This window comes from Pinus tabuliformis, chromosome X, assembly GCF_031772625.1.
Source record: "Pinus tabuliformis cultivar Carrire ecotype Pingquan chromosome X, CPIR1, whole genome shotgun sequence".
Lineage (NCBI taxonomy): Eukaryota > Viridiplantae > Streptophyta > Pinopsida > Pinales > Pinaceae > Pinus > Pinus tabuliformis.
The window spans coordinates 888,439,525-888,451,836 of NC_142308.1; positions in this window are offsets into that span (position 1 = coordinate 888,439,525).

Sequence of the window (12,312 nt, forward strand, 5' to 3'; positions counted from 1 at the left end):
AATAAGTCTATAACCTTTTACATCTTCAGAATATCCAACAAAAGTACATTTCTCACTCTTAGGTTCTAAGGCTTTATGCTTTTCATCTGGAATATGGGCCCATGCTTCACTTCCAAACACACGAAAGTGACTTACATCTGGTTTAATGGAACTCCAGCTTCTTCTGGAGTGATATTCTCTAGAACCTTAGTAGGAGTGCGATTGATTATATAATTTGCACAATTAATTGCTTCGGCCCAAAAACTAAGACTGAGTCCTTTAGATTGCAGCATACAATTAGCCATTTCCTTTAAGGTGCGATTTTTCCTTTCAGCTACACCATTTTGTTGTGGAGTGTATGGAACAGTATGTTGCATTTGAATTCCATTTTCGGTGCAAAAGTTGATGAATGCATTTTTAACATATTCTCCACCATTATCAGTTCTTAGCTTAAGAATTTGATGTCCAGATTGTTTTTCAACAAATGCTTTGAAGGCCAAAAAGGTGGTAAATACTTCGCTCTTGAGTTTTAAGAAGTATACCCAAGTGCGTCTGGAGAAATCATCAATGAAAGTTAAGAAGTACTTGCAGCCAGAGAATGAAGCAACAGGAAGAGGACCACATAAATCACTGTGCACAAGCTGTAAAGGGGCTGAGGCGTGCCAAGAGGCACGTTTGTCAAAACTGTCCCGATGATGTTTTCCGAGTACACATCCGGAACAAACACCATCTTTGCAAGATACCATAGGAAGACCTGTCACCATGTTTTCTTTACATAGATGCTGAAGGGAGCGATAGTTTAAGTGACCAAACCGCTCATGCCAAAGTTTGCTCACTTCATCATTATGAGCAACAAATACTGAGGGAAGATGGGATGACCCAAAGTTGTGAAACTTATACAACCTTTTGGAATCATCAGCAAGACCAGTAGCTAGAATCTGTTTAGGATCTTTTAGATCCTTGATTACAACATCATGAGGTGAAAATTCAACAATTTTACCTTCACCTGAATGAGTTATCTGATAGACAGATAGAAGGTTGCAGGATAAGTTTGGAACACATAATACATCATTGAACTGACCATTGTCTAGATGAACAGTTCCAGTCCCTACAACATTAAGAGATCTATCATCACCAACATATATATTTTTGGTGTTACAATCATTTAAAGAAGAAAACATGGCTTGGTTTTTGGCCATGTGACAAGAGGCTCCAGAATCAATGAGCCACTCATGAGAATGAGAAGAAGAAGAAGATACATTTAATGCATAACCAGACTGAGATGATTGACGATGACATGCAGAAAATGTCGTTCCGGAAGTTGAAGTTGAAGTAGGCTCCAGATGGATGTTATGTTTCTTCATTGCGGCTTCCAAGGCTTCCATCTTCTTAAAGCATTTAGATTCTAAGTGGCCATCTCGATTACAAAAGTTACAATGTCTGTCAGTCTTCTTCCATTTGTTTTTATTGGTCTTGTCATATTGCTGAAATGATCTTTCATCTTGAGGCTGAGTTGGTTTAGGACCATTCCTTTGAGGATAAGACTTCTTAGGATTCTTTGAATTTGGTTGCTGCTGGGCGGCTAACGCTTTCGAGGAAGAGTTTCCAAGATTAAGAAGACCAAGGTGTAAGAGTTTTTCTTGTTCTCTTATTAAGGAATCACAAAAGGAGTCAAAGGAAGGGGGCTTGTAGTCTTTGCCTTGACAAATGAAAGCTTCCCTGGTAGAATGGAAAGTGGAAACAAATACAGAGTAGGCTGGTCCCAACTTAGTAAGGATGGAATAAATAAGGTTACCATCTTCTTTCTTAACTTTAACACCTTCCAAGAGATATCTAAGGGTCTTGAATTTGGACAAGAAATCTTCAATGCAAGAAAAATTATTAGGATCCAAAGTAAGCAACTCATTCTCAAGTTGATGGGCTCTAATTTCATTTTTAATCCCAAAAACTTTAGCAAGTTTTTCTAATGCTTCATGAGGAGTTTCAATTTCTGCAATGTGGAATCTAAGATCAGGAGAAACAGACATTCCTATCAAACCACGTGCTTGATCTTGTCGATTTTCCCATTTTTCGGCCTTGTCTTCATCTTTGGGTTTCTTCTCTTGGTCTGTGGCTATTCTGAAGAGACCTTTACTTCTAAGTAAATCTCCCATGTAGGCTACCCATTGGAAGTAGTTAGTGCTGTCAAGAATGACTTGGCATGGACTTTCCATTTTTTGAAAAACAACTGAAGCTGAAGATGCTGAAAGTAAGTGGTCCAATGGATAGATCTCGAAAAAATAGGCGGTTTTAAAAAAAAACGGCTCTGAAAAAGGCTTCCGGATGAAGAAGTTATGGCTTTTTGAAAAAAAATTGTTGACGTTGCCGGCAAAGTGCGCGAATGTGCGGGAATGAAAAAATCCGCCCCCACAAAATGGAGACTTGAACCCAAGACCTCTACTCTCTTAAAAGGTCTTTGAACCAATTGATCTATACAAAATATTTGAGAGAGAGAGAGAGAGAGAGAGAGAGAGAGAGGGGGGGGGGGGGGGGGCTCGATTTGCGTGCTTGCCTTGGGAAGACTCTTTTCCCCTACAAAACAAAAAACACAAAACCCAACACGAATATCCAAAGAAAAACGAACCTTACGGCTCGAAGTTAGCTTTAGCCAAAAAACTAGAAATTTTAAAAAAAAATCTCAAAGTTAGCTTTTAGCCGAAAAACTAAATATTTTTCTCAATGTTTCTGATTTTCCGAGATCACACTAAGGTGCAGGGAAAAGAGCATACGCATGAGAAAAATCCTTTCTTTCTGTTTCTGATTTGCCCAGATCGCACAGAGTCGCAGGGCAAAGAGCATACGCAGAAATGAAAGGTATAGATCCGGAAAAAAAGGCTAAATAAACCGAAACCGAAATAAGCAGAGAGAAAATGACAGTAAACTGCAAAAAAACACTGTATACCTCCCGATCTGAAAAATGACGCAGCTAGGGCTACCGGAAACCTTTTCGCGTGAAACGAAAGGGGTTCCTCACTGAAACAGATGCTCCGAACGCAACAGAGCAGTCCTCTCGGCCCGAAAGCAGTCAGAAACAGCAGATCTAGGAAACGACAGCCGCATGCAGTTCTACCGGCTTCAGATTTGGATCACCAACGGACGCGGCCCTCAAATAGCTCTGATACCATGTAGGAATTTACAGGGTAAGTTCCTCAGAAAGAATACCAAGAGGACACCGCTCACAACCAGATCTCAAATCAATACACCAGTATTTTTGACGTGGTTAAAACCCTCAGAGTGCAAGGAGGGAAACAGTCCACGGCCTGTCCCAACGTGGGTACAAACAATTTATTAATCAAAGAATGAAAATTTACATAAGCTTCTCTCATGCACGGATTACCCGAACAATGACCCTCCATGCGCTTTAAATAGAACTCATGGACCAATCGGGTGTCAAGCCACGGATCAAGTGTCGGTAATACCGAGGTGAGAGTAAACCGTCGGATCACTACATATCGTGACCGTCGGATTGTAAGTTACAAAATGTACAACGGTAAAGAAACACACTTTACCTAACTCTAACCTAACTCTATACTAGACCAAGTTGAACTTAACTATATCCTATGTGTCGGAATATCCTAACAAGGTTGTCCCCATCTACCAATCTCAGAACCTTTACTAGAGGTTCACTAACTCAGCATGCTTCTTCTACTCCCTGCCAAAACGTGTGAGAGTACACCATTTTTACAATGGCTCTCCCGTCATGTCTCCTGCTGTATCTACAATCACACCACTCATTAGAAACAAACATTTGCTTCAACTCAAATTGACATCGAAGCAAAAACTGAAGAGTAATAAAGTTTGTGGCAAAACGTGTCATTGTAGGAAGCCTCAACTCCTTGTTTCTTTTGAACCTCCTCATGAGGCTAAAAACAAAAGCATGGTTATAAATAAACTTGGGGACGCTCCTAGCCATATCAACCACCTCTTTAATGAAGGAAAGTTTCCCCATATCCTCAAGCAGCAAATTGATACAATGTGCTACACACATAGCCTAGAACAATGTGCGATGCCTCTCCATAAGAATCTTGCCGGTAGACACATAATTAGATGCATTGTCTATCATGACTTGCACCACATTCTGCACACCAATCTTTCGAATGAACCCATATAACAACTCACATATATTTGTTGCATCTTTGATATGTGTTGATGCATCTGTTGATTTAATAAACATGGTACCTTTAGGACAATGTACCAAGAAATTTAGAAGGGTCCTACCCTTCCTATCTGTCCAACCATCAGACATCACTATGCATCGAGAAACTTCCCATGTTTTTCTCAACTCCGCCAATCTAGAGTTGATGTCCTGCTTTTCTGCTTAAAGAGTTGGCCCCCGCAGCTCCTCATATGTAACACTTTCATACCATAGGTCCACAACAACAATAGCATCACACATTGGCTGCCAAAATGGAATGGTTTTGGTGATACTCAGAGGTAAGTCTCTCCAAAAAAGGTACCTCCCCATGACTTTATCTACTTTTTGCTTCTCCTTTTTTTTGAACAATTGATTTTATGCCAGGTTGTGCTCCATGTCTTGTTCATGGAACAAAAAATGATGACTTTGCACTAGAAGTAGAAGGTTATGCTATGGATCCTCTCCCACTAACCTTAGCATCAAAATGAGAAGAAGATATCCCAAAACATCTACCTGCACATTCAACCTTGTTTCTTTTTGCCTCTTCTTTCTTTCTGTCTTTTTCATCAATTGCTTCAAGAAATTTTTGTATAAGCTCTAGACTAGAAATTGTACAAATCCCAACATCATGTCGAGTGAGTCTAGCTAGATGATATTTCAATCATGTAACCCCTCCTATCATCCTGGTCCCACACAATTTGCATGATAGATATAACTGATTTGTCCCACCATCAGGCTCCCCATACTCCCAAAATGGGTCCAAGACTTTTGGCATATTTGAATTTTGTAGTGAGCTAACTAAAACCTAGGGCACCAAAAAAAAATTGGAATTAATAAGTAATAACCACCTCATTTAAAAAAAAAAAAAATTGTTACATTATTTGCAATGTGAATTCAAGGAAAAATGACAATAAGAGGGTGCATTTGAAAGTTAAAAGAAAAATGGAGTTTGTTGTCCAAATATGGAGAAAACCCTTGCATTTCCTCATGGGCATGAAAACCATAGCAAATGGAAAAAAAAAACAAAGAAAACAAAAACAAAAACAAAAACAAAATATTTGTAGGCAAAAAGGCAAGCAACAGTAACCCTAAATCTATTAAAAAAATCATTAACATAGGAGTTTATTAGAACATAGATGTTAATGGAAGAAATGAATATTGTCGCATTGTTCTTCAATCTTTGATCAACAAAATATTCGTTATTGGTGGCGATAATGGCTATTCAACCCTCGATTCCACCTTGACAGTAAGCACAATGCTCTCCCCTTCCTTCTCCAACAATCAAAAAGCAAAAATGAGGAAAAAAACGAATTTGGCCTTTTCTAACCGTGTCATTGCATTTTTTTAACTGCCCTACAATATATTAGGTCGTAGCGCGATATTTTCCCGAAATATTGTGATATTTTTTGGGAGACAAAATATCGCGATATTTGCGAATATCAACAATATTTCGGCGATATTATCTTCACTCTTAAAAACACTAGAAAATAATAGTACATTAATATCAATAATATTAATACATTAAATAAAATGAAATTTTATTTGAAACTTTAAATTGCAATTTAAAATGGAAAATTTTGTAGCAATAAAATGTTTAAATAGTTATTGTTTATTTAATTAGCATAGGTCAAAAATCCACTGGAAGTAACAAAAAATTTTGTTCAACCACTTTCACCTAGAAGTAACACAAAATTTTGTTCAACCACTTTCATCTAAATTAAGGAAAAAGTGAAAAACATTATGAAAGGAAATATATATTATATTTTTATATTTAAAAATACGTTTCAAATTACTATACCTTATGACCTAAGAATAACTATCAAGCTAATAATAATTTATATATCATAATAATTTTTTTCAATACAAAAATAATTATGGTTTAAATTAAAATAATAAATATTAAATTTTTTAAAAATTTAAAAATAAATAAAATTGAACATTCATGATGGTTATTTTGGTTATTTTATTTTATTAATGTTATTATTTAAATAATTAAACAACCAATTTGTGCGTATCTTTTTAAAAAGTCCATAAAAGACATTAGGCCTATTCCGCATAATAATTTGAATTTATAATTTTTTTTCCATAATAAAAATTTCAACTTATTTCTCATTTATAATTTAGTATTTAAAAAGTTCATATTATGTTTCATAATAACGACCATAGAGTAAAAGCTTAATTATCAATTATATATATATATATAAAATACTGATTTTCTGGAAAAAAAAAAATTAATGCATAAATGTTCATAATACTTTCTTTATCTTCATCTAAAATGAATGGTTGTCCCTCTTCCAAAACTATTATTAGAAAATTCTCTCTCTCTATATATAGAATATTGATTTTTTTGGAAAAAAACATTAATGCATAAATGTTCATAATACTCTCTCTATCTTCATCTTCATCTAAAATGAATGGTTATCCCTCTTCCAAAACTATTATTAGAAAATTAGTCAAATGGAAGACATATCACTACTACACATAGTGGGGTTTTAAGACAATATTTGAGACAATTCTTAGGTAAATTGTCTTAACTTGAGACAAAATAAAACATTTGTATTGTATTAAATATTGCCTTTAAACGGGTGTCTCAAATTATTGTCTTAGAAAATTGTCTCTATAAAAAGAATATACAAGAAAAGCATTATTGTCTCTAGGGAGACGATTTCATTTTTGTCTCTCCAAAGACAATACTTAGGATTAAAGACATTGTCTTTATAGAGACAATATGTCTTTAATCCTAGCTATTGTCTTTCTAGAGACAAAAAATAAATTATATTTAAAGATAATACAATATCATTTTGTCTCTTTAGAGACAATATAAAACAATGAATCCAAAAAAATATCTCACCATTGAAATAAATCAATATAACAAATATTTAAAGAAAAATAAAATATGATATCATTGATTAATTCATATTAGGGCAGAGTGGAATCGAACCACCAACCTCCTACTTATACCATAGGTGCTCTTCCAATGAGATAGCACAGTTTGAAGAATTATGTGAGGAGTTATGACACCTATTTTTTTAAATTCAACCCTAATTTGCACCTGGCTTCAACCCCATGGAAGGTTCTTAGAACAAGGAGCAAACCTGCAAGGCTTTGAACCTGGAGTGTCATTGCTTCAAGCTAGAGCACACAACTACAAAGTAGGGAAACAAGTCAATGTTACTTTGGGTTGGTCCTTTGAGCCAATTAATTTGTACTAGCAATTGCCCCTAAACGTGCAACAATATACTAAATGAATAAAAAATTTGGGAAGATCATCTTGAAAACCTAAATCACTGTTATTTCTAATAGAATAAATATGAGATAAAAGATTATTTGAAAACAAATTGAGAAAACTCTATAAACAAAAGCAATCTTTTACTTTAGTAGTTGCTTACTTGTTGATGGAAATTTTCCATTGTAGCATTTGGTTATGCCGAGACTAAGATGACTGATGAAAAATTAACAAACATAAACATAAGATTAACAAAAATTTGATAGATCTATAATATAAACACAAATAAAATCTAGAATCTAAAAAAAACTTTTGAAACCCCTAACAAAGCATTTAAAAGAAACAACCACATCTGTTAACCAAGTAACAGTCCAATACATCACATTGATCATTTCATTTGTTTATTATTAGTAGACGACCTTGTAATCCACACAGTCCCTTGGATTCTTTGGCTATTGACTACTAAACTAGTCAAACTTCATGAAGGCTGAAATAAGCTTTGGAAGGGTTTTAACCAACATAAGCTTGAAGCCAACAGAAGTAACACCATGATCCTCAGAGTCTGCTCCGACTTTTGGTGGCAATGTATAATCTTCTAAAATTGATCCAACTAGAGCCCCTTTCATATAGGCATCACACATACAAATAATATATGATAGTTTTTCTTAAAATGCTCTTTAACAAACATTACAAAATGCCACACATAACAACGAATGGATTTAAAATGATTGAGAAAAAAAGGTTAAACCAAATAAGATGATTAGAATAGAAAATATTCCAAGACTATACCTTTGGGGGCCTACCTAGTATGTGCAACATACTTGCATGATAGGAGAAACGAGTGTTATTTGTATGTTAGAGAGTTCTTATCCCGTTTATCTGAACCAATGTGTCTCACAAATCCAAGTTCCTTAATGTAAATGTTATCATTTAGTACCAATCCTTGAATGGAAACAAGGAATTATAGAATGTTTGCTGAGGACAAGTTCCAGACTTCATTTTCTCTCCCTGGATATGTGTTCAACATATTGAAAAATAATTTCCCATTCACATACAAATTCAGATTCAACCGTAGTGCACCAGAGTCATAATAAGCTAGCAGAAAACTCAAAATCCAACATAAAGTGAAATGAGACTTCATATTGAAGTTCATAAAAAATATGAGATCTCAAATTCACTTTCAAATCAACCAATTCTAATTAAGGCTTGCAGGTGGTACATCAAGATACTTTGTTGGAAAATGAATATCAAAGAAGAAAATTGCATCCTAATATGGAGTCCCAACTTCTCCAACAATCACAACCCTAAGAAGATCTATCCTATCCTCATAGAATCTCACAAAAATTATGCATGTCCAATCAATGCACGAATATATATTTAAAATTAGAACAACCTTCATTTTAACAACCAATTGAAATATTATTTTCCTATGAGTTATTAAGATAAACAATTGGGTTACAATAAAAGTACTATTTCCTTTTTATGTACATATAGTTGTTGGGTTGTAACTTTCTACCCTTAAATAAATGTACTTGGCATGCTTCTTTCTCATAGAAGTGTCCCATAGGGTTCTTTATACACTATCAAAATGTTTAAAATGACCCGGGTCATGCCAATTACTTATGGACCAATTATGCAATGTATCTTCCTCCTTTTCCAATTTAACATCTAATTTAGTGGATATCCATTTAACTAGAGAAAAATCATGAATTTTCAAGTTTGTAGGACCATCTTTATCATCTTGTTCAACATCTTGTTCATGTCTACCTATTACCAAAATATGTTGAGTCCTAACCCACATATCAAAAAAAAATATGAAACTTTTAGTCTATCAAAGTTAATTCGTACTATTCATTTTGTGATAGCCACATCATTATGATCTGCTAAAGCTGGCACACTATTCTGCCTCTATAAAAGAATTGCAAGTAGGGGAAATATCTAAGAGAGAGAACTGTTTTTCCAGGTAGTGGAGTCAAAGGAGGAGGAACAAACACTATATCTCGGTGTTATCTTCTCTATATATACCAAGAAACCTTCTCCCAAATACTATAAACATAAAATTTCCTGCTATCACACTTGAATTGGGGGAAATGAAGTTATCGGTGTCACTCCTATTATAAAAATGTTTTCCATCACGAGGAAGATTGAGACCATTCATTCAATAACAACTCTAGATATCATAAAGACAAGACTATTTGGAAATATTTCCTTTAACAAGAAGTTCCATTCCAAAGAAAATTGAAAATAGATGTTCCTATATTACATAAACCCTAAGCCAACCATTTTTTCTTCTAATATACAGTCATAATCCTTATTTTGATTTTGGTGAAAGGAGTTCTTAAGGAGATACTCTTAAAAACAAAATTTTTGTATATTCAGACTATCAATGGTAGGCGTGATCAATTCCTTAAATAAATCATAGTACTTAAAGGACAAAATGAAATATATTTCCCTTTTCAATAATCTACTATTATCAAGCAAGAAGATAGTGTACCTTTGACGCCATTCCATCTTCCCATGCTACCTAGATGTCTCCATCCTCACCACCTATTACATTCATAATCTAGGATAGATTAGATTCTTTAAGGCTCTGTTTAAGCTCTGCCTCTTCTTCAAACTTTTCTGGCTTGTAGAGAGATTTGTAGTCTCAACAACATTTTTGGTTTTTGTTTCATCCTCACATTGCCTTTGGACGACCAACTGATTGACTTTGCTAAGCACTTTTGATCCACATGGAATGGAGAGAGATGCATAATGATGCCCCCAATAAAGTATTTGTAAGCTATATGCTCAGCTAGCTCATAGATTCAATGACATCAAAACATCAGTCTAAAAAGCAGAGATTATAGGATTTTTGTATGAAAGAAAGGATTACCTAATTGTGTTTCTATCTTCACTTCAGTATTCGATGAAGGAGTTTCTAGCCTTGATATTTCTATGCCTAAAATGAGAAGAACGTCATAGTAAAAAACATAACGATTGACCATTACACATGAAACCACCTATTACTTAACATATAACATTAAAAATGAAACCCATCAGATATAGGAGTCTAGGGATAGATTATAGGAAACACTCACAATATATAAATAAATGCACAAGGGACTCCTTCACTACTAAACATAGCAATCATTTTGAACGTTGGATTGTGGACTATAAAATTGTTTAAATTTTGTAAAGATCACAAAAGATCCCAAAAAGAAAAAAATAATTTAATTCTTTTGTCGACTTGCCACATGACTAGGAAGCCTATTTCATAGTTTGAAGTTCCCTAATCAGAAATTTGGTTGCACTTATTAAACATAATACTCTTGGATTAAATAGGCACAGAGTAGCCATTGATGACACATTCCCCCCAAAATAAAAGGCAAAAATATGAGAAGCCTAAAATTTTCCATAACTTGGCTTCTGATCTATTCTTCAATAACGAATAATTTTTCAATTAATCCTCCATGGAAACCATTTTATTGCCAAAAACACTTGCACAAATCGATATTTTACATCAACACTTATTGTCGCTTTTTTAAAGAAATAATATATTGGTCCAATAAGCCAACCATATTAACCACCAAATAACAAAACAAACTATAGAGATCCTTACACATCTCACTTCTCTGAGAATCTCCTCAAAATATAAAAATGTTCACAAAGTTTCAATCCTAAGGCAGTATAATATGAAAAAGCTAAGTGTCTTTAAGTCTGTTTATGTTGTATACGATATTATTAATGAATCAAAATTATGGTAAAATGATTAAAAAAGGGATACAATATATATACCTTAGTTACAAATTAGCAACATAAGTTCATTGGATTCTCAAGTTCAAATGGTAAAGTAGTTTAGTAATTTTCAAAAAAAGGTCCATCTTCACAAAAAGAAGAGCTTAATGAAATCCAAAAGGAAAAGCGATAGAAAAAGTATTGATGGGGATGTTGCCTTAATTGTGAGGGTCACTCATACACCAAGATCCAATACATGGGTGGAACCCAGTCCTCAAGGACGTCACGGGAAAATGAACATCAAGTTAGAGAAAATATATATGGACAGTGAAGCTATTCTAATATATGGGCAAGGGTGTACCTCGGACAAGGTACAAATACATTATAAAGCTAAAACGGTAAAGTAGTTCAAGTTCTTCTGAAAAAGAAATGGTTAACCCCAACCAAAAAGAAAATTATTCATAAAGAAAAAGAAAAAGAAAAAAGATAGTAGTATTGGGCTGTTGGCTCAATTGTGAAGGTCACACATCCATCACGATTCCAGTACAGGGAAGTAGCTCAGTCACAACGATGCCATTGGAACAGGTGAAAATGAAAATGAAAATGAAGTTAGAGAATTTATTTGATAAGTAAAAAGAGACATTGAACTAGTTTTAATATATGGACAAAGGAATAGTTGGGACTAGGTATGATTGCAAGTCAAGTGCACAAAACTAGGTTCAAAACCTAGAAAGTCACACCTCCTCTATGAGCATTCTGATTGTAAATTCGAATTAGTTATAATCAATTATACCTGGAATTAAGCATAAACACTTTTGTAATGGAAAATAGAAAATAAAATAGAAAATTTTAATAAGAAAATCCATTTTATATTTCTACATAATGATGAGTAGTAAGAAAAGAAGATTAATTGTCAAATTATAACACAAAATTCTACCTTGTATTCCTACATAATTAAAAGGATATGAAAAAAATGACATACAAGAAATTTTCAAAGACTTTTCTCTATAAATACTTTGTTGTGGCATAAACTTGTTTATAGAAAAATATGTATAAAGGGACACTTTAAACCCCATAAAATCAAATACAATTTGAGAATAAAAGATCTATAATAAAAATAATGAAGATTTAAATTATGCCTCGAAGCAGAAAAAATCCAAAAATAGATATGAGATGAAAAATTTTTAAAACTAAAAGAAAGTCATTGCATGTATAA